The sequence below is a fragment of the Psittacula echo genome (assembly GCF_963264785.1).
Source record: "Psittacula echo genome assembly, chromosome: 4".
In the NCBI taxonomy this organism is placed as follows: domain Eukaryota; kingdom Metazoa; phylum Chordata; class Aves; order Psittaciformes; family Psittacidae; genus Psittacula; species Psittacula echo.
Window position 1 is genome coordinate 60,218,716 of NC_137738.1, and position 23,059 is coordinate 60,241,774.

General features: G+C 46.7%; 1 protein-coding gene and 1 long non-coding RNA gene across 4 annotated transcripts in view; both read right to left on the bottom strand.

Annotated features, from left to right (window-relative positions):
- Positions 1–4,085: 4,085 nt before the first annotated feature.
- LOC308219801 lies at positions 4,086–12,103 on the bottom strand. 2 transcript variants are annotated; one of them, XR_013956580.1, is made up of 4 exons: positions 11,833–12,103; positions 10,994–11,204; positions 4,609–4,742; positions 4,086–4,323 (listed from the first exon to the last, which is right to left on the bottom strand). It is a non-coding gene; the product is annotated as an uncharacterized lncRNA (long non-coding RNA). The 2 variants fall into 2 exon arrangements; XR_013956581.1 differs by having other exon boundaries at positions 4,086–4,742.
- A 10,610-nt stretch (positions 12,104–22,713) lies between these two features.
- The window catches only part of FOXO3 (forkhead box O3), an 89,380-nt gene continuing 89,034 nt past the window's right edge, over positions 22,714–23,059 (bottom strand). For both annotated transcript variants that reach the window (XM_080614505.1, XM_080614506.1), the window contains one exon: positions 22,714–22,852. The gene's annotated coding sequence lies outside the window, so the exon portion shown is untranslated. The remainder of the gene's footprint in view (positions 22,853–23,059) is intronic.

Consider the following 23,059-nt stretch of genomic DNA (forward strand, 5'->3'; position numbering starts at 1 on the left):
CAGACAGAGTCTCAGATGCAAATGTATTTGTGTTTATTCCCCTCTTTGCTTCAAACAGTGAAAGCTACTCAGTTCAAAGCTCTGCTCTGTGACTAAATCCCTCGTAACTTAATTGCACATCAAAACAACATCACCTTGTACAAGTTTACTGATGAAGACATTTGTTGGTTGTCAAATCCAAGAATATTTGTGCCCTACCAGAGCTAGCTTGAAGCATAATCAAGTAACGCAGTCTCCTCAGACTGCCAAAGCCCTGAATGAAGACATGAATAATTTCCAAAAGAGTTCTTATCTCAGTCAAAAACATGAGCAGCAGTTAAAGGCACAAAGACAAAGTGTATTTCTGACCCTGCAGCTTTGCTCCTGCTGACTTTCAGAGGCCATGTGTGACTATCATAAGTGTAAGACCTTCTCAGAAAAACATTGCCAGAAACTCCTATGCTGGAAAATGCATGGTTATCAAACCGAAGTATTCTAAGGCATGGCGGAAAATACTCCTCACTGCCTAGAGCTACCAAGCCCGAATGGTGTTGGAGAAAATTTTCCTTGACCAATCTCTCCAGTGCAGATAGGTTCATTTTGCATCCTCTGCACAAAGGACTATCTGGCCTTGCCGGCATGAGGTTGGGATCTGCGTCAGCAGTGATTCTCTCAAGATCTGCTCTCATTTCACCTAACCACATCAATTAGCTCTGCCCTCCAAATCCTGCTGAATGGGTCAGCTTAGCAGCTAAAGAAAAATAACTTTTCCTTCCAAGAGCAGACACCTCACAAGAGCTGTCATGAGGGAGAATTTCACAGAACCATAGAATGGCTTCAGTTGGAAGGGACCTTAAGGATAATCTAGTTGCAACCCCCCTGTGATGTGCCTGGACAACTTCTACTGGACCAGGTTGCTCAAAGCCCCATCCAGCCTTTTATTTATAGATTCTGGTTTTCTTTTCGGTTACATTTTTGAAAGTATCTTTGACAGTGACAGCAGTTCTTTGGTGCCTGAGATGGGAAGCTGGACTGTCAGGATGGCTGCTGATGGTTCAAGTCACCAACAACTCAACAGAGTGTCCGTGCTCGGTCTGGGGGGGGGATGAGCAAAAGTCCCCTAGGGGCAGCTCCTTGCCTGGCACAGCACTTTCCTGGGTGAGGAGAGTGAAATAGAATTTCACCATAAAAAGGGTAGGATGTTAGGCAAAAACACAATCAGGGTGTTGTTTTCAGATGGCCCCAGGATGCCCCAGGTCAAGGGGTTTGGTGGCAGAAAGACAGGTGGGAGCCAAACTCCCCTGTCCCTTCAGAGCAGTTTGTTTTTCTCCTCATTCGGTCCCTTTTCTGCAATTTTGAGATCAAGCCATGTACCAGAGGATGAGGTGGCAATTTCAGCCCAAAGGAGCTATAGGTACGCTGAAAATGTATAAGGACTGAAGAAGGTGTGAAGTCAGTCTGTGCACCATCCAGCATGCCCTATAGGATGCTATAGGACAGCAATCAAATAAAACATGTAAGAGGTCATCCTTGTGCTGAATCCTGGCCTTAGATGAAAACTTAGCAGGGCCAGCTCTACGACTCTTGTTCTGTGCTCAGCAGCCAAATGTGAAACAACAATTACATTGTGAAATGTCATGGGTCTACTGGGGAGCAAAAAACCACGTCAATATTGTCTTCTGGTTGCACCGAGTCACGATGATTTTGCTTGACTGCATGCCTGGATGAAACAACAGAGAACACAAACAGAGATGGGGCCAAAGCTTGCCTGTGCACTACTTTTATCTTCCTGCATTCCCAGCGCACCCATCGCAGCAGTGTCTAGGTGATAGGTCTGTCTCTTTACAAAACAGGAAGACCGTGGGCTGGTTGGCTTCTCTGATGAGCTATAAATTACACAGGCTTTACCTGGCTCCCAGCCTGCGCTGTACACTAGGTGAGGCGGGCGCTAATGGAGGGTGCTGCAGTGGCCAGCGATAGGATAATTACTGTTATTGCATTAGGACAGAATAGCTGAGACTTAAGAGCCGGAGGGAAAAAGAGTCCCAGGAACTGGAGCACTGAAGGCATTGCTAGCTGCACGCACACAAAGGCGACCAACCTATAAATAATCCGACCTCTTTGTTCCATTAAAATGGCACAAGAATTAAGACTCCGGTTCAGGAAGAAACTTAAAATGCATGACTACACTTGGCATAGCTGAGCAGACCTATTGACACCCCTGGGGCCAGAAGGCATTTCTGCTTTGTGAGCCTTTGTGCCCACCTGCAAGAGCGGCTGCTGGAAGTGTCCCGCAGGCAGAGCTGCTCACCAGGGAGAGCGGGGAGGCTGAGGTTAATTACTGCAGGTAAATAAGTGAAAGCACTGCTATGTTTTGAGTGAGACTTGTCAGGAATACCCAGAGTTCAGTGCTCTTCTACTAAGTTATAGCTATTGAAAGAAACCTCTGTTAACCTCAGTTATCTGATAGTAGCTAGCATGGGAAAGCGAAAAGCTGACATTCAAAGCAAAAATATTAGGGAAGGTGTTAGAACATAAGCCTAACACATGTAGCCCTGAAATTTGCTGGTAAAACAAACCCAAAACAAAACAGAAAAAAGCCAGGAGATGAGCCAGCAGCAGGGCAGGACATCTCTAGGTTCGCTATACCCTGCATGTGTGTCGTCTCTCACCTTTTAGGAGAAAACCCATTCAAAAATGTGCTTGTTCAAATGAAAAGGCTGTCATCAGGCTCTGAAGGTCCTTGGCAGCCTTGGTGCAGTAAAATTAGAGCTACTTGTGGGGATAAAAATAAAGGCTTTGAAGGTTGCCTGAGGCGGGGAGTAGCACCGTTTACGAACACTTTTCTTCCTAGTTCTTCATCACAGAGACTTACAGAAATTGTATCTGAAAATTATTTGTAAATACCAATATATCATAACCCCTTCCTAGCTTTTGCTTTTTACCTTTGCAGTAGAGAGAATGAATAACTATTCTTCTTGTGCTGGAGAGGGTGTGTGACTGACCCAGCATCACCCACCCCACCACTAGCACCTGGCCGCCGTGACTGGGATCCACAGTAGATACATGTATATCCCAGGGAGAACATATAGATGGGGGGTTTAAGAGCCATTTTATTGCTGTGGGGATGTGTAACAGTGCTTGATAAGCATGTCTGAGGCAGTGGGGGGCCAGACTTGGTTGTGTGCTACTGGGTTAGCAGCTGTCTGGAAAAGGAATAATCCAGCAGCCTATTTCCCAGGTGAGGGGGCAACAACCAGATGCAAACTGATCTGCCAGAAAGCTTGCAGTGGCCATTTGGGCAACTGCAGGAGCTCCAGCCACTCTCATTTGTGCTGTGAGCACTTGGACAGCAAGGAGCTCCCAGGTGTGTAACTGTTCCTTTGGCCTGCACCGGTTTTCAATGTATCCAGGGACACTGAGGGTGGGTAAAGAAACACATTCTCCCTACATAGCTACTCATCCCGACCCACAGCACCTTTTCATTTCGGTGGCCTTCCCCATGCCTCACACGTACACGTAGCCCTTAAAGCAAGCACGTTAAAAAGGCTGGAAGCATAATCCAAGTTTGCGTTATAATTCTTCCTACACAACTTAGTTATTGGTTACCACTGAGCAACTAACAAGTCTAGCAGAGAGCTGGTCTTTTCCGGTTGCTCCCAGGACCATTTTGGCTGACCTCCTGGATGGTTCTCAACCCTGTCACAGAGTATTATACAGCAAAAACTCTGTGCCCGGCATGCTACAGCCACCACGTAGTGTGCATCCTGAGTTTATGCTGTTCCATGCTGGGAGCCGCAATGTTAAAAGCTGTACTGTCCGCCTGTTTCTCATGCTCCTCCCATGTGCCTTGCCCTGGTGTCCCAAGGAGCCTTCAGGCTGCAGAAGAAGCCAAGAGGCAAAGTTCACCTTTCTGTTGTGAGGTACCACAGTGCTGGGAACAGCTATTCCTGGTCTCTGACTCAGGGCACAACCATCTCCAGAATAAATACAATGAAAAAGGAGAACGTCTTTGGGCCCATATTTGACACTTGTAATTCAACACCACTCGACGTTATATAAACCACACGGATTGGTATGGTAGTTATTTTGACTCATCTGTTTAACAATCATTTTATTTAATCAATATTTATTTAACTTACCGGCTAGACACAAGCTCCCTAATTTCTTAATCTGATTTAATTGATGTTCCCCTACAGAATAAAGCTAGGCTGGATAAGAGAGTACAAACTGTGCCGGTCTTCTTCAGTTTGCATCTCTTTTTAACAAGTCTTGTGACTGTCGCAGAGCCAAGGCACATCTTACATCTCGCAGATGAGCTGGGACCATACGCGGCTGTACACCCTGGGACAAGAAGCCGAGAAACACGCCAAAACAGTAAGTGTTGACACAATAATTAGCATATTGATTCTCAATGCAAATTACCTCTTCAGACATTGTGAAACATTTCACAGTTTCAGAGGACTTCAGAGGAGCCTGTAGTTTCTTATAGGCACCACAGCAATTAAATACATGTCTTCAGTTGTAATATTAATATACAGTTCTGGGTGAAGGATCACAAAAGGAGATATGCACAGATGAAGATGTATGGGGTACATCTACCTGATATTCTCTCCCCCAGACACGCACCATAAATTGATTCCTGAAGGAGTTTTCGGGCCATAGGTATTTTGGGCCTTCTTAGAAGAACTTCTTGCTTTTTCTTTGAAGGGAATCATCTCCACTTCGTGTCTCCTCAGCCTCATGCCAACAGAGAGAAGTGGCTGCAAGCGCAAGGATTGAATCACAAAGGTTAATCTCAGCCCAGTACTCCACTTGTCTGGAAATAAAAGTTCACTTTAGCAAAACCTAAACTAGAGTGGCTTCCAGAGGAACCAATTTTTCAAGCTCAGTCACAGCAAGTGCAGGGGAAAAAATGAATTCTCACATTTACACACAGCAGAGCCACATAGAAGCTGATCCTCAAGTCAACACGTGGAAAAGCTTAAGTGAAGCAACGCCGTAACTTGCTGCCCAGATTAGTTCATACCAGCTCTCACTGCCAACATCTGAAGTCCTTGTGAAATGCTAACATGTAAAGGGTAGCACTGGCTCCAAGTCCAAAGTCAACCGATATTAGGAAAGGGTGCAATAACATTATGACCATTAATAAAACTAACAACCCTGTGAGCCAAGACAGAAAGTTGCCAGCCCTCGTGCCACAGAAAGTCCCAGAATCACCTCTAAAAGAGGAAAAATCCTCCTCCCCCCATAGACATAGTGCAGTAGTGTAAAAGTGAGCTAACTCCTGAAATTGTAGGGGGTAGAGCTGCCTGCAGTGCCAGAGGCAGCCCTTTCCTTCCAGAGACAAGTCCAACATCGTGAAGCACCCGCCAGTACACCCAGGATCAAAGGTAGATCTAGGTACATCAGAGCCAGGAGGTGAGTCCTACAAAAGGGAGCCACCTCATCACAGTAACATTTCAAGAACAAGTCACTGCCTTCTAATGGAAGTCCCTGAGGTTCACCGACAAGACCAGAAATCATACACGATGCCTTTCCCCTTTCCTCCAGCAATGCCCTCTGCGTGCTGTTCACTAGATGTTGCCACATGCTAATGCTACCATAGCCTCTTGAGGAAAAACACCAGCTTGCAAGCATATTCAAGTACTTCAGGTTAGGCTTCTGGGAGGGCTTGAAAAAAGCCATGGAAAGGCCCAGGTCCCCTCAGAAGAGCTGCAGGGAACAGGAGACAAGTGAAGAAATTTCATCTTCAGCTCAGGATTTGTTCAAGCTTGGTTCTCTACAGATTCAAGCCACGTAAGCTCAGATGCTCCCTGTATAGAACCTTTTGAAACCATTGGCTGGTTTTGATCAAGCTTGGCAGGACGTGAGGACCCCTGTGAACACCCAGTCCCTGAGTTTTCATGCAGATGATACCCTTTCCTGGTTTGCACAGGGAGGTATGACCAGGGGGGTCGGAGTGCTGGCAGAGGACATGGAAATGCATATATGTTAAATATATATATATGAGATATATACATATATATATACACATACACATATATGAGTATTTGTTCCCCACAGCAGAGGAGCAACTGATTACAACCTGAATGATGGGCTACACAGCCGAATCCCGGCCTCTGAGCGTGCACATCCAGAGATGAGGGGAGGTCCCAGCCCTAGGGGGTTGAGTGGCACCATTTCAAATGGCTTTCATTCTGGTCCAAGTGCAATTCAGCTCCTCCACTCTGCGCCCCAACAAGTCCTGGCTGTTAGCGAGGGCTGCCAGCCTTGAAAGCCGCCTCTAATTGCAGCTTTCTGCGCTCTGAGGGAAAGGGAAGGGAGGGATCGGATAAAAAACACCTCGGGACTTTGAAACACAGAAAGGGTGTCTGAGTCGGTTCAATAGCCTTCCGCAGACTCAATAAAAGGTGAATCAAATCATCCGCAATGAATCAAGTTTGGCATCCCTGTCCCTGGGTTAGCAGGAATGCAGAATCCTCATGCAGCTTCCTACAATTGATGCTATTATTTGGGAAAAGCCTTGAGTGCAGTCCTACGGGAGGCCATACAAAAACCCACCCCAAATCCAAAAGGCTGCATGGGCAGAATTGTGGTAGAAATTTGCACTTTTCCTGTCTGTGAACGTAACTCATGCAGTTAATGCTTTATCAGAACTAATTTAACCCACTTTCTCATTTAAGCTACAGGAAAGCGAGTTCAGGTAGGTGCCTTTAATATAAAGGGCATCTTTTAACCCAACTTTTGCTCCTGTTCACCCCACCCCCATCCAACGGTATTAAATGGCTTGAAACAGGACACAAAAATACATGTCTTATCATATCAGTTGGCTTCTCTCACTATAACAGCCCCTATCAACATTCAGCAGTCCTATTAGAGCAGTTCCCTGCAATCAGCAAGAAAAAGTAGTACTCCACAGATCTCTGATCCGTCCCTTCCTGATTTCAGAGGCCATTTCTGTATGCTGAATAAAGAGCAGCAGCTCTTTTTATGCCAGCAGTTTGCTCCATTACACTTGCTCTGCATGTCTGTGGTCCAGAGCTCTCATGGTTTACCCTGTGGCAGATCCCCGAGATGCCAATATAGCACAAAGCTGCCCTTCCCTGGGATGTGACTGCTGGCTGCTCTGTTGATGTCACACTGGGTACCTCCCTATGGTGATGCTGGGAGAGCCCTATGCTCGTGTCCTATGTCTAGCACATACATTTAGGGGAATCTTTACCTGCATAAATATTACACACGTTGCACCGCTAAGTGCAAACTGCTCCAAAGATACATTGCAGATTTGCCTTAATCCTACACTGCATTCCTGGGAGGTGTGGTGGAATGAAGTGCTGGCAAACCCTTCCTCATGAACCACGAGAACTGTTGTGGGAAAAAACTGCACACCCAAACCTACTGCAGGGAGCAGGGCTTCAGGAGCCAAACTCTTCAGGACAGGGGAGCTGGATGTACTGACTGGGCACTAAATTTGACCTACAAACAGAAGAAACCCAGACCCCAGCAGCTATGTCTCCAGTCTTTCTAGCAGTTACATTTGCCATGTTTCAGTCCTCATTGCGTACATTGACAAGCCCTTTACTAATTGCTTTCCTTGGGTTACTTTCAGTTCATGGGTTGCTGTACTTCATTGAAGATTGCCAAGAAATTACAAAATACTATAAGCAAGTGTTCTCAAATCTGTTTGCATCCCTTCTTATTTCCTCCTGAGGAGCAGAGGAAGATGGGACCAGCGTGTCCTTCAGATACTATGCCTGATCTTAGCCAACAAACCAAGAAATAAGTTCAGCAAAACCAGAGGAAGGATGTTGCAAAATACCAGTGAAATCTTTTCCCTTGGGATTTTGAGTTTGGTTGGGCAGGCAAGGCTGGCAGGAGGTGACAGGGACAACCTCTCCACTTCTGCTCCACATGAAGGCAGGCTTGCAAGGAGGAAGCCCATGTTCTGCCAGCGCCTCTTGGGCAGAGCTCACACCAGGCATGAGAAGTTATGGGCAATTTTGGGGGGCGCCTATGCTACTCCTGCAATGTCAGGGTGCCCACGTCACCTCTGCAGTGCTCGGCTGTCCGTGGTGATGCTGCAATGCTGGGGTACCCACAGCACCTCTGCAATGCCAGGGTACCCTGTGGGGGACAACAGACGGGCAAGGAGGTGTCAGCAGGAGTCCCCAGGGGCTGGGTCTTTCCCTTGAGGCTTCATGGCCCTCTTGCAGGGGGAACAGTTCAGATAGGGACACAAAATCTCTTCATAACTTCTGTTGCAAGACAGATGCTGCAAGGCTCGGTTCAAGGGTGCTTGCTATGAAAAGTTCTTCAGGGAGAAGGTTTCTCTCTTACGAAATGCACCTCCTGATCACCCTGCAGAAATCGTCCTTGCCCTCAGTCGTGCTCCTGCCCCTCAGCTTTTCAGTCCTACCCTTGACTTGCTTACAAGCTTTTAGGGATGTCTCCACACAGGCTGCCAAGCGGTGTGAGCCTTGCTGCCTGTCCTAAACTGCTCAGTTTCAATTAGAGGAAAAGAAACTCCCAAACCCTACGCTAGCTTCACAGTATCGATGCAAATGGTTTAGGTTCTATTTGGGCTCATCAGATACAATTTTGGCTAATCTAGGGTCAATTTTTCAACTCACAGAGTTGGATTGTTATTCTTTAATGTACTGTTTGGATGTGTTACTGACATATAAAACGGTGAAACGTAGCGAATCTTCCTTTTAAGTATTTAATCCTCGTGTGCACAAAAGCGCACAAAACCATTTTGTTTCTCTGTTTCCAACATCATTCTCCAGTGGCTTCAGAATTATTACAGATAAGAAAGAATTGTTCCATGGTTAAAGAAAAGTACATACGCTTTTTGTAGGAAAGGAGAAAAAAGAAGGTATTTTTATCTTGCCTTTAAGAACTGTTACCAGTGCAGGAATAGGCTAAATTCAGACCAACGAGCTAGAGCTTGAAAGCATGTATTGCCAAATCAGTTCCCTTCTTTTAGACTCTAGTTTGCACCAAGTTGGACACTAAAGCAATTTCTTAAGATTAAACCCCCTCACTTGGTACAACTGCAATTTGAAAGGTGTGAATTGCTAAACAAGTTTGTGGGGAGACACTTCTTTAGCTATTAATTTAGGCAATCATGGATCCTCAGTGCCGTGTATGTGAAACTTGTGGTTTTTTGCTAGCCATTCACATTGCCATAGTGAGGGCAAACAGTGGTGGTAAGGAAAACTGGAAGGAAAGAAATCTCCTTTCATAACTTTTGCACTGGCTGTACAGAAGCCACCGTGTCCATCACATGAGAATTCAATACACAGAAATACACATTTGCTTGTGGTGAGTGTCATTTCCATGGGGAACAGGAACAAACCCTGTAGCCAGTCAGCTTCTTAGGATTTTATCATTGTTTTCAAGGAGTGCTTTGGCCGTGACTGGGAGCAGGCTCTTCAGGAGCCATGCACACCTCATGGGTTACACAACGCACTTAAAACGTGACAGTGTCATTACCACACCTCTGTTTTTTTAAATACACTTCCTTCTGCTTTTAGGTTGGGTCCAGTTATTCATGGGGAGCACCCAGCTCTGTATGAGGAAGCAGTGAATCCTTCTCCTTGTCCAAAGCACGCAGCCAGCAAGGAAGGCCAAGTTTTATCCAGGGATTTCCCACCAGATATTCACGTCTGATCTCTTACTTGCTCTCTAAAACGCAACACATCTCTTTTGGACATTCAGCTGTGGAGCAAAGGCTCTGATTAAACCAGCGAGGCTAAACCACCTCCCCCAGGACCGCTCAGACATGGCAGCACAAAAATCAAAATTTAAATGTACCATGGAGCAAGGAATCCTGGTTAACCCCAGCAGCCAGACAGTCCCTTATGGCGCAGGCAGGGACCAGCTATCTCCTGCAGTCACTGACCATCCTAGCAGCCCAGGACCTTGTCCCATGGCCAGGTAGGACATCTCGTCATAAGGAGGGCACAGCGGATGTGGCACAGGGTCTGTAGTCCCACAGCGTGCCGGGAGTCCTCAACACCTCACCAGTCCAGCCAGGGGAGAAGTGAGCCAGAGGGGAGCTCAGGGCAGCCTCTTGCCCGTGACGTTTTGCTCTTGTTTTCTTCAGAGACCCTGAGCCACCCATCCCTCAAAACACCAACACAAGCACAAGGAAGTAAGAGAATAATTTGTGGCTATTTGGAAGAAACCGCTTCAGTTTAACTCTCAGGTAAAGGCAGTTGTAAACAAAGCAGCAACAACAAGAAGGAAAGACCCTTCCTACGAGGATTTTCTCCAAGCCCATGCTCTGGGCAGGGCAGGCAGATAGGATCTGCAGCACCATAAATCAACTCAAGGCAAAGGGAGAAGAGAAACGGATTGTGAAATGAACTGTAAAATAAACATCTAATGTAAACATCGAACACACAGTGGTTTGTTGTTTCTGTCTGGGAGCCCAAGTCCAGTATGAGTTACTGGCTGACTATGCTGGGACCCTGTTGTAGGTATGTGTGTGGTGCTGCTGGCTCCATTGCCAGAAGCTCCATTGCCTCCAGGGCAAGGAGGCAGTGGCTGCTCTTCTTTGCCAGCAGGAGAGGAGGCTGATACCACCAATGAGCATCCCTACTGTCCTCTGGCACAGCCCGCCACACAAGCACTCAGGTGGCCAAGTTTTGCCCATGGTTGCCAGCAAGGGCTGTCTGGCTCCTCCAGCCCTAGAGGGATGCCCTCCCAGACACCAGCCTTTGTGGCCTGGCAGCAGCAATGGGGACAACCCAAACGGCTTCAAGCTGTGTCTTTCTCCAGCTCCTGGGTTTACTGATAAGCAAGTGCTCACAAAAAGCTGCTGCTTTCTGCCATGCCTCCCACATCTCTGCCTACACCAGCCCTGCTGCTCATGGTCAATGGGGCTTTGATGCTCACATCCTCTTCTGATCCAGTTTCTCGTCCCTGCTGGGAAGGCCAACACATTCCGTCAGCAGGGGAAACTGGCTACTCTGAAATGAACCTGACCCACTGCAGAAATACCTGCCTTTTCACCTGTATTTATGCTTCCGGTCCTTCAGACCTTGCCTTACAGGCATCCAGCCACAAGATGGGTCGACAGACGTCAAGGCGCGTGGTGCTCCAAGAGGAGTGCTTTCTGCACTGGTTTCCATCACCGGAAGTTAACCTGTGAGGGGGGGCATCTCCTCAGAGCTTTGAGTCTCACTAGGAATGGGTGACAGCAACATCTATGGCACCTAGAGGACAGATCAGGACAATGTACAGCTGCCCTGGGGGCAAAGGGAGATGCTTTTTGAGAGCAGAAGGAACCAAAGAGCAGACATCTAGCAGGCGGTTTCGCTACATCAATACCTCTTGGGGTCTGGGGCACACCCTGGTTCGTGCACCAACACACTGGGACAACAATGCTCAATAGCTGCTACACTCAAACCGGGAGAAAAGATAACCATTTTCTACTGTACGAAGAGACCTGTGCCTCAGGTAGGAAAGGGCAGACGCCTTTGTGCTTTTGTTTTGTTTCTAAAGCTGTTTTAACACTCTAAGGAGCATAGAGTGAGAAGGGACCTCAGGAGAGCATCCTCCTGCTCTGAGGCAGGGCCAAGGAAATTCCAGGGTAACATTATGCTCCCAAAACCACCCTTAATGAAGAAAAGTTCACACTTCTAGGGAATGTATTAATTACCCTTGTAGCTAAGAGAACACTTGTTGGAGGTGAAACACAGCCATGTCCTCTCCTCAGTGGGCAGGAAGGGTTTTATTTAGCAATCTTCCATGTAAAGGGCAGTTTGTGTCCCCTCTCAACCTGTTCTAACAAAGAAAATCGGCCCTCCCCAGTAGGTCCCCATTTTTGCTGACTCTGCTCACTCTTGTTGCTCTTCTTCAGGCTGGATCCAGCCTTCAGGGCTGCCCCAGTGCTGTAACACCGCAGCAGGAGCTCAGACGGTTTCTAGCTCAGTGCTGCCCGCAGCACCTTTTCCAGTGACGCTGCTCACACCCTCTTGGCGTGCCCATCGCTCCTTAGCACTTGCCTACTGAACGGCTGGTTTTCCCTCCCAGCTCCCTGCGGCAGCACACGGTGTCACTGCCGGCTCCGCACGAGGGCCTTGCCTGGGGTGCGAGACACGTGTCCCCCAGCCGCGGCGATGGCTGACCCCACAGCAGGCAGAGGCTGCCGACAGCTTTGGGGTTTCCGTGGGCACCCAGCCAAGGCTGGGTGGGGCAGGCCCATGCGGGGACCAGGGGGACAAGTGTGGTGTGAGATTAGGCTCCCGGGAGGAGGATGGGAGAGGAGATAGCGAGCAGGTCCTGCTTGGGAAACGTGTGTGCGAGAGCCGATAGCTGCCAAGGCGTCTCCGTGGAAAAACAGTTTCTGCCTCCAAATTCCTCTCCTGCTGCCACCACTTGTGGTTATGGCAGGAGGAGGGTGCAGGGGCTGGAAAGTAGCACTCAGCCAAAAAGTCCGTGGGACACAGCAGAGAAATCCCCAGGGGAAAGGTACTTTCAGCTGATCACCGTTTCCCAACAGGAGAGTCTGCATCCTGTAGTCTGCTACCAAATAGGGTGGAGAGGATGCCACTGGAAGTACTGATTTTAACTGGGGGAAGTTACGTACTCCCCCTACTCAGTTCACACCTTCACCTGTGCCTACAGCTTTATCACAGTTTGAGTTTCATACATCAATTTTGTGTGAAGAAGCTGAGTACATGCCCAGGGTACATGGGGGTTACAGGCCATCACTTGCAGATGACTGCCCCATGTGTGGGGTGCGAGGGTCCCCAGGGTTTGTTTCAGGTACAGTTATCAGCTGTGGCTGATACACAGACGTACAGTGAGATGTAGGGGTCTCTAAATGTTCTTTGGTGCGGCACAGACCCATGCCTGGATATACTGGATTTGGGAGTGACCTGCAGAAACACAAACGAGGTGTTTCAGCAGTTTGGTGTAATAAAGATTTCAGATAAGAAGGGTCAGAAGGGTGAAATTCCACTCTATCAATTTCTGAATAGAAAATTTCTTTGGTCAGACCCTCACTATTATCTTATGTTCCAGGTGTCAAATTCAATCCACTGATAACACTTCCGGTACACTGTCCTGAGACTCTTGGCACACGAGTGATGTCTGTGACAAAGCTAGACCAAAGAGACACGTGCGTGTGCTCTGTGTGTGTGCACAGGTATGTTAGACAAGTCACCTTTAGGTGGTCTTTCCTCAACCATGAGCTCATCCAGTCTGCCCGCATCATAAATTTGACCTTTAAGTTAGTCTTGAAATGCTGAACATGAGTCCACAGAGGACTGTCAATTATAGAGGAAAAGAAGCAGCCAAGCCCTTTGCCAGCTTAGGGATGTGGCGATCCGCATAAAATGTTCAAATTCTGTTAACTTTCAAGAGGTAAAACCAGCAGATTCTTTACTCACTGAACAGTGAACAGTGAACTCTGAAAACAGAGGTTTTCAGTTCTATTTTGCGGAGGGAGGCTGGAACCAGATGGTCTTTAAGACCCCTTAAACCCAAACTATTCAGTGATTAAGGCCCAGGGAAGTATGACGGGTCACAAGCACCAGCACTGCCAGAGGGCATGCATCACAACCAGCTCTGTAGATGGTTGTTCTAGGCTGCATCTAGGCTGTATGAACATACTTCACAATACCCATCTCTCACAGAAAGACTCGGCAGAGCATGAACAAAGAGGAACACTTTAAAAAGAGCAATCATTTTTTCCCCATTCCTTTGGCTGTAGTGGTTTGCTCTGAAGTGATGTGCTCACGTCTCTTTGAGCAGCTGTACTTGGTAATAGGTCCACAAGCCATTTGTACTTACTCTCAGCTCTGTGTCTCCTGAACTTAGCAGACCTTTGAACACAGCCACCAGTTCACATTGGCTGCAAACTCGCTATTCCACACGAAGCAATGTTCAAGGTTTAGCCTGTGTTAGGAAAAGGTGGCTGGCGTAGCTAGACCAGCAAACTGTGCCTGCAGACTCAGATGTAGCTTGAAGCAGCAAAACAAAGAGCGCTTCTTGCCAGCGTAGCTGGAATGGAGTGAGTTGTACTGGCAATGAGCTGTTGTCAGAGAACTGTTACCTGGGTTTCCTGCTTGTATAAAAACATCATTAAAAATAACCATATCCACAACTGACATTCCTGACCCCACAAACATTTCAATATCTGGCCTTGGAAAAAACAGAGAATGCAAAGGAGTCAGAGAATGAAAAAAAGAAAAAAAAGGGTAAAAGACTTCAAAGAAAGGCTCACAGGGATCAAAAGTTACAAAGACAATTGCTGACAGCAATGAGAAACACTGGTGACTTCAGACATGGATCGAAGAACGATTGAAGGGCATGAAGGAGCTGTTCAGGAGCCCCCATGGCAACCTATCATTTAAAGGACAGCATCCTGTTAGGCCTTTTTCATGTGCCACCTTATTTGCCATTCCTGTACGTTCAGACCTCTTAACATTCTCTCTGCGCACACAGAGAATCACAGAAACACACTCAGATGCATGGGCCATGAGATAGGTGAGAGCAGCCCCCCTGCTCCCCACACATGCATTTGTGTGGGTAAACCAAACCACGAGAGGGTCCCGCTAACAGCAACATTATGTCATTGTCCCTGAGGCCCTGTCTCAGGAAAGGAACACAGCTTTGGCAAGGTCAGGTGAAGGGACTCTGGAAAAACAAAGCTACCCAGGCAGGAGCTTTAAGAGGCTGGAAATGTGTCGACAGATTCAGCTGAGTCCCTCAAGCCCCAGCAATTCAGGGCATTGTCCGCAGGTGACTCGTCCCCGGGATGTCCTCTTGTGAAAAACAGTGAATTGTGCTCACCCTGCAGTACTAGTTACCGACGAGATAAAGGGAAGCAATACCCTGTATTACTCCAGGGTAAGTTCCCTCATAACCGCTCCCATTCTGTGGTAATCTAGCTAAGTGCTAGCTAGACCCTTTGGTGACAACAAGGTAGCTCACCTTACCTGGACCGCAGAGCAAGCTCAGCTGCAAAGTGAAGATCCCCTGTATATTCGCCCTGACCTTCTTCCCCCTGTGCTACCTTCTCCTTCCAGCTGTAGTCCTAGGGGCAGAAGCTTCAGAGCAGACACTTGAAGGGTAGCTGCCTTCCCTAGGAAGAGACTTTGATATCTCCTAGCTCTGGAAGGCCCTGTAATTTTATAACCATTCAGGCACAGTAGAGTTTTGACTTAAATTGTGGCTTTTCCATAGGAGTCTGCTAGGCTGAGTGACAGTGCATAGCAAAACTTCTGTACAAATGAGACAGCCTCACCATAAATTTTGCTTAACAGATGCACACTGAGGCTGATAACACAGTTTGATATTGCAAGTATGATTCTCAAGAGAAGTGTGAATGACAATGGATTTCATTTAATGAGTAAAAGGACTAAGTTTGGGGGTTTATTATTTTATGTCTTTTATGAATCGCTTTCTAAGCAGTGACTTTTCTCCAGGACATTCATCCATGAACTAGTCAGTGGCGTACAAGCCTGGATAGCCTTAAGTAAGAGGTGCATACAGAGATTAAAAATATGAGCTCGTGAAGTATGAATTTCCTACTGAAACAACAAATGTGACATGAAAGGATGCCCAGACACCAGGCCTGCTGTTCACAGCAGAGGCTTGGAAAGGCTGGACCTCACCCTCCAGGAAGGGCAGATGTCAGGAGCAGCATCCTCTGCAGCTCCCCAGAGAGGACCTCCGAGGTGGCCATGGCAATGCAGCTTTCCTCCATTTCTGCTTTGGAGGTCAGAGGTAGAATACACTGTGTTTCTTAAGTAGCACTTTCTTACTAATACTGCCCTTTTCCAAGGTGGTTACAAACAGAAGGACCTGTTGTTCATGCAGCAGCAGAAGCTTTAGAAAGGTCCCATGCAACACATCTCTATCAGAGCAGTGTGCTGGCATCTGCTGTGCTTTGCTCCCACTGACATCCTCCCCATCCTCTTGCCTTGGCACCTCATTGCATCAGCCTGGGCATCTTACAGGGCTTACACTGGCCCCCAGGGCATGAAACAGAGCCAAAGCCTGATGTGCACATGGTGCCACATGGCACAGTGCTGGCAGCTGCCTCAGTGCCCATCTGGGTGTGCAAAGCAGGGCGGCATGTACAGCCTGTCAGCACCACAGCAATGCTCATCACAAGGGAAAGGCAGCACTTGAGAATCATTGCCTTGTGCTTTGAAGTCATCAAACACAAAGTTTAAGGTTATCACTTAAAAGAGGTTGAAAACTGAGGCGGAGTGGGGACCACAGAATCGGAATGGCTTGGATTAGAATGGACCTTAAAGCTCACCAAGTTCCAACCTCCTGCCATGGGCAGGGACACTTTCCACTAGACCAGGCTGCTCAAAGCCCCGTCCAACCTGGCCTTGAACACTGACAGGGACAGGGCACCCACAGCTTCTCTGGGCAACCTGTGCCAGTGCCTCACCACCCTCACAGTGAGGAACTTCTTCCTTATATCTAATATAAATCTACCCTCTGTCAGTTTAAAGCCGTTCAGGATCGTATGTCTTGGAAGTTGGAAAGATTTTTTATGAAATGTCATATATTTTTACTGTTTCCCTCCACTTCACAGCATGCCATTCACAGGATATAGTATCTTTAAGGCGGCATGGCATAATGTAACATTCAAAGAATGTTACAACAGTTACCTTCATTCAGGCCAATTGTTCCTACTGAATCGAGACATTTTATCTCATTTTCTAGATTAAATGGGTTCCTTGGTATGTCATCAAAGCATCAAACAATAAAAGCAGGAGACGCTTTGTTCCAGTAAGTAAATGTTGTGGCACATGCCGAACTACTGGTGTCATCAGTATGAAAAGAAAATCCAAGTACAGAGATAAAAATTCCAGCCCAGAATTTCTGAATTTTGTCAGAGAATTCCAAAGTTTTCTAAAGATTGAAACGGCAGTAGAAGAGAAAAATAAAAAGACCTTTTTTTGGTTTCTCTCTAATGGAATTTTCTGTGTTTTGTGTTTACATGATAAAAGTATTTTAATTTTTAAAAAAGCTCCACAGGCAAAGCCAGTGGGAAAAAAGCTCTGTGGGCTGGGTCAGGCAAACAGAGGAGCGATGAGACACTGCAGAAGTTGCTGGCAGGGGATGAATCTGTGCGCTGGTGAGCGCGGTTATCTACTGCATCTGGCTTGGGCTCCACTTCATGCAAGAAGTCCTCCTTTTGAACAGGGAGATACCAGTCATGATGACTCCACCAGAAGAAGAGGCAGCCTCCCGGATTTGCTTATCTCAATCTTCTTGGAGCACCCCAAACTTCCTTGGCAGTGGTAGCCAAACAAGAGCTGTAAAACACTGTTTTCCCTGGTCTGGTTGAACTTGCAACTCAGCATATGTGGTGGGGAGCTCCCAGAATAGCTCTCGGTTGCCTCACCAGTCTCAGAAGCAGCAAGAAAAGCCTTTTGTCTTCTGGGACAACTTGGAGAACTTTAAAATGTTTGGACTTGTTTTGAAAGTACACTGGAAGATAAGAATGATCTATTCCAAGGCGGGTGAACTGAAGGTCACAGTTAAGGCATTGCACAACGCAGCCAAGTCGGTTCAGCACAAAACTCGCACAGGATTTGATCAGCTCGTCATCACTACTGCTGCCTCTGCCTAAATTCAGGTCAAAGCTTCCACCAGGCACCTCACTGGGCCAAGCGCTCTCATTGTTTGGCCTAAATACCACTGGGGTGATGCCAATGAGGTGGAGGAACACAGGCCCTTCCCTGTCAGAGAGTTGCTGGAGGAGCCTTTAGAAAAATCAAGCAAAGCAGCTCCATTTCCAAGGAGCAGCTGTAATTGCTGCCAGACAAGCACCCTCTGCCTCTGGGAAGGCTTCTGCACTGTTTTATCTTGGTCAAAGGCTATTTCCTGACTGGATGTTGTAATATTTCAGGCTATCTCTAGTTAGGACAACGCTTGAAGAGCTTTGGCTATGTTAAACAAGGGATATCCCCAAGCAGCTCTTTATGCTGCAGTATTTGGGCGCAACGCTCCCACAGGCTTTGCCCGGCTGACACAGCGGTCATCCCCCTGGGGTCACGGGAACCCCCTCCCTGCTGCAAGGAAAGTCTCCTCTTTCTGCAAAGTATCATTTGCTCTTGAAAAACGACTCCAAAACCCCCATATACATCTGTGGCATCCCGTCAGGGAGGGAGAAGTGTTTTCTGCCGACATGGCTCATGTTTCTGAGCACGCTCTCCTGCACCTTGGCCAGAGCCCTTGGTATAACTTTTTGCTGAAGTCAGGCTGCTGGTTTTCTTACCCCAAATCCCAAACGGGTGGTTTCAAGTACTCCAGGCATTTTTCAAAGACAGCCTGAAGCCCAGCCAAGCCCGCAGGGGGGTGTAACCAATGTGCAGTTGGGCTGGTTGTCTCGCGGGACTGGCAAGCCGAGCTGCAGCTGCAGGGTGCAGCCGCCACCCCAGGGGACAACTCTCCTGACCCCAAAAATAAAGTGGACTTTGTGACGTTTAGCAGCAGTAAATGATCCCATTAGGGGTTATCTGACCACCAAAACTGTGCTGGCTTGGCTGAAGCGCAGAGGACCGCGTAAATATGCATTTGCAGACTCAAGCAGATGCAGTATCAAGCCCCCTCCCCAGCCCAACCCCACTACCAGCCGGTTTCACCCACTTGGAAATCATCACTTCTCCAGGGCCTGCATCCAGATCCTCTGTCCATGACACAGAAAAACAGAGCAAAGGCAAATGTGCAATGTAGAGATCCATTATGCTTTATTTACATGCGTCACCATCTCTTTTACAAACTAGATTACAATTTAAAATGGAATACACAAGGCAATATCTACTAACACCAAGTGGAGTAAGCACTGCATCTCTACTTCGCTCGGAAAGGGGCAGGTTTTGCTTCAAAACAAACTTCCTTCCAACCTCTGTGTAGTAAGGTAGTATATTCCTCCAGGGCAGCATCTTTTTTTCTTTTCTTAAAATATAAAATCCTCAGTAAGACTGCAACGTGAGAGTGTCTGCTTTCAAATGAAAGTACAAGATAGCCCAAATGAAAAGTATAAACTGTTCAGCTCTTCGGTATGTAACGACGGCCATGCATGATAAGGCTGTGGATTTAATATTCTTCCAATTTACATGGCTTGAAACAAAAACAGATAAAACAGTTTTACAGATACTGTATACATATTTTTTTCCAATCATGCAACTTTTTTTGAAAAAAAAAAAAGTTAAACATGTGAAGCCAAATGTACAATCTATTTTTTCCAACCCATAGTAACGAAATGTATCTGGTCCCCCTTTGCATGTGTTGGCAATTCCAAAGGTATGTCGTGTACTGGAAACGCTTACAGGACACCAATTGCCAAGCAATTACATCATTTTAGAGAAATACATGACCTAAAAAATAACTTTTTGAAGCGGTGGCACAAAAATGTCTGGAGTTAAGCAGTGGTCAACTATCCCACTATTGTCAAGATGAAGTTTTTTTACAAAATCATTGTATCAAGTCCCAAGCCTGTGACAAGGAACTGCATAAATGTCACCTTTTTAGACCTTTTTTTTGTATACTAAGTGTTTAAACAGTAACTATGTCATTGTTCTGCACCTTTATCTGCTTTACACAGTTTCAGAAGGAAAACTTCTAATCATAAACATATTCAAAGACTCAAAGGCCATATTTTCAAAAGGTAGGCTCCCAGAATTAGCCATTCAAGTCTGTATTTTGACACCTAAATAAGTGGCCCTTTGAATTCAGTGAGATTTATCTAGCACCTCTGGAGGGGAGGGTGTTGCTGGGCACCTCAGCAGGTGTAGAGGGTGGTGACCTCCCCCTGGGCCTGGGCAGACCCGGCACCTCTCCCTCCTTCAAGAGGCAACAAGGGCAGAGCCACTCACCCCCTGCAACCATGCTAGAGTCCTTCACATTGGGTGCCTGACTCCAGGCATTCCTGCTTGAAGATTTTGTGCCCAAAGATGGGCAACAGAAACCAAACCAAAGAGGTTGGCCAAATCCACTCATCTTCAATGAGTGCCAGCATGTTTTCCAAAGCAGGTGCCCAAAGGGTGCCAGCTGTGCCAGTGGAAATGCTGCCCTTGACACTGCTGGGAGGCAGGTTAAGCCTTTGGGATGCTAATGCTTTCCTTGTTTATTTATCATTCATAGCCTGCCATTGATGGGCTGTCTCTAAATCAAAGGAGTTTTCTTCATTTCTTGAATAGAACAGACCATCATTTTCTCTCTCATTTCTGCCAGCAAGATCTAGCTCTGTTGAACTCCACGGGACTAGCCTGCCATAGCAGAGCAGAAGTTGCTCTCATTTGGTTTAAGCTAATGGTCCTTCCCTTGCCTTTGACAAGAACTGCATCTATACCAAGAGAAATAAATAAAATGATGGATTCTGATCGCCTTGGCCATACCACCAAGTCAGGCCTTACTGGTGCTGTCAGCGACCTGGCGAGTGGTGTTCGGGCAGGCACTCAGATCTCACCAGAGGCTCACCTGTGAATGGGCCAAATGCTGTGTCCCAGCACAGGGAGCCACAGTGTGAGCTCTGGTGGCAGCCAAAAACATGGGGCAGGGGAACAAGCCCAGCTGCAGGGCAGCAGCCACAAGAGCCTCAGGGGAAGCAGCACCAGAGGGAAGTCCTTCAGCACACACTCATGTTTTGGGTTATAATGGGAAGCTGAGAGCTAATGCTACACACCAGAGGGGGCTGGTGATAAAGCTCTTGACCAGTTTTGGTAGAAGGTGCCTGGACTCCGATGAGCAAAGCGACCTCTAGCCTAGGTGGCTGCTGTGCAACATGAGCATCCTGGGCAAGCTGGCTGCTGACCGAGATAGGCAACGAGCATCACCTAACTCCAATAAACGCAATAAACTAGTCCCCACGCTGACAAATAGACCACCTCGGTGTGAAAAAAAAAAGACATTTGTATAAAAGGCAAACGATAGACCCTTGGCTGCTTGGAAGAGTTGATATGCTACAGGGCTACAATTACCACAACTGCACAGATTCTACAGAGTCCTAACTGCGGGGAGAAACCAGGAGGTGCATCTTTACAGCGTGGGGGCTACGACACAAAACCAAAACTTCCATCACACTAGGAGCTGTTGTTTCACCAATATCACCTTGGGGACCTGGAACGTAAGGAGCAAGGAAAGGCCCACGAATGCTTGTGTCTGTGTGCGTGTGTGTGTGTGCATGACTGTGCATGTGTGGTGTCAGTGGCGAGAGGGAGTCACTCCACATTGCATGGGACACGGGTCGGTGGGAACTCATGCACTGAGACTTTGGGTTAAAATGCTAGTTTGTTTTCCTAACATCCATGCATAATGATCCATTTCTGTACATAATAAAATATATTTATATATTTATATGCATAATGCTTTTATGCAAACAAAAAAAACTTCATATATCACTTTGGAGAATTAGGTATACACTGTCCTATTCAGAACCTCTTCAGACTGAGTTCCTATGTACCATTGGTGTTTTCCCCTCTTTGTATCCCTTCCCCCCCAAGATACTAATAAAAAGTAATCAAACTTTCCAGATTATAGAGAGGATCTATACAGCACCATACCTTTTATTCATCATCATTATTATTAATTATTATTCATTTTACAAAAGAAAATCTTAGAAGCAAAATATATAAAACTGCCTTGTCTTTCAGTGTCATTTATCCTGTTACAATCTATGCTCACATGAAAAGCCATTTGTATGATACTGTCACCTTGTCATTCCTTCTCCTGCTTCTCCTGCCATAACAGATTATACGTAATAAGAAGGAAAAAATAATTGAGGATATGTTCAAAACAAACAAACAAAAGGATCACTGACGTAGTAATACACCCTGCAACAACCTGTGCCTCAACTCCTGGCATTGCCACCGCAAGTTCCCTGCCGATGCTCAGCCTCTAACCTTAGCTTTTCTGCAAAGTGGCATTATTTCTTTTCATTTTTGCTTTTCCAAGCACATCTTTAGAGGTGACTATGTTCAATTTGTCTGGCAGCTCAGCTTGTAACTCCTTACCAGCCTGCTGCAGCAGCAGGGGCAGCCTTGCTAACGTAAGGCAGGAGAGGAGCCTGTTCAGTCAGGCTTTGCCTCCATGCACGTGCAGGCGACGGCACCCGCTGTCAGTCCATCCTCACGAGCCAAGAGGCAAACTTGCCGGCTTCCTTGTTTTGCAACCAACCCTGGTTTGACACTTAACAGAAAACAGGGGTGTACCATCAAACTTAAGGGAAGAATAAGAAAGAAACAAACCAACCAACCCAACAAACAAACAGATCACACGCATCACCTCTCTCTGGAATTCAGCCGGTTGATGGGTAATAACATTGTATATTCAGAAACCCCTGACGTCTGAGCAATATTTCCTTGCGTGTGCGCAGTACTTCAGATTCCCCAGGGAGAGAAAGCAAAATGGTCAAAAATCTAAAAGAAATCAAACTCGAGTTTGTAGAGAGGAAGGTGGGCAGACAGAAAAACCTCCAAAAAGAAAAGCCAACTTAAAACATCCCACAAACCATTAATATATTGAAACACCACATACTCATTGATAAGTAACTACTGTAAAGGCTACACAGTGTGTTCTCAACAGGATGGTGCTGAACATTGTCTCCACAGCAGGTGCTTGGGCATCCCAGAAAAGCAAGATTTTGCATACTTCAGAATTAGTTCAATTCTCAAAAAAAAAAAAAAGGAGGGAAAAAAAAAAAAAAAAAAGAAAGGAAAAAAACCCAGGATCTTCACTCTGATAAGGGGCTGTTAACAGTCTGCTTCATTAGGAAAATAATGCAGGGTTCACAAAGGTCGTAAGCTGTAAACAGAATCACTGTCCACTTGCTGACAGCAGATTTGGCAAAGGGTTCTCTTTCTACATCTCGTGTCAGTTTGAGGGCCTAGAGAGGAAGAAGAAAAAAGAAAAGACAAGTGAGACTGCTGCATGCAGGAACAAAAACACAGGACAAAAAAGTCAACCAGGCAAACCTCCAAACCCAACAACAGTTTACACTGACAAGCGATTTTGATTTGTTTGCACCCAGCAGCTTCAAACTTATAGCAAGGAGTGAGTTGCACCGTGATCCTGGCCTGAAGATGCTTCTCCC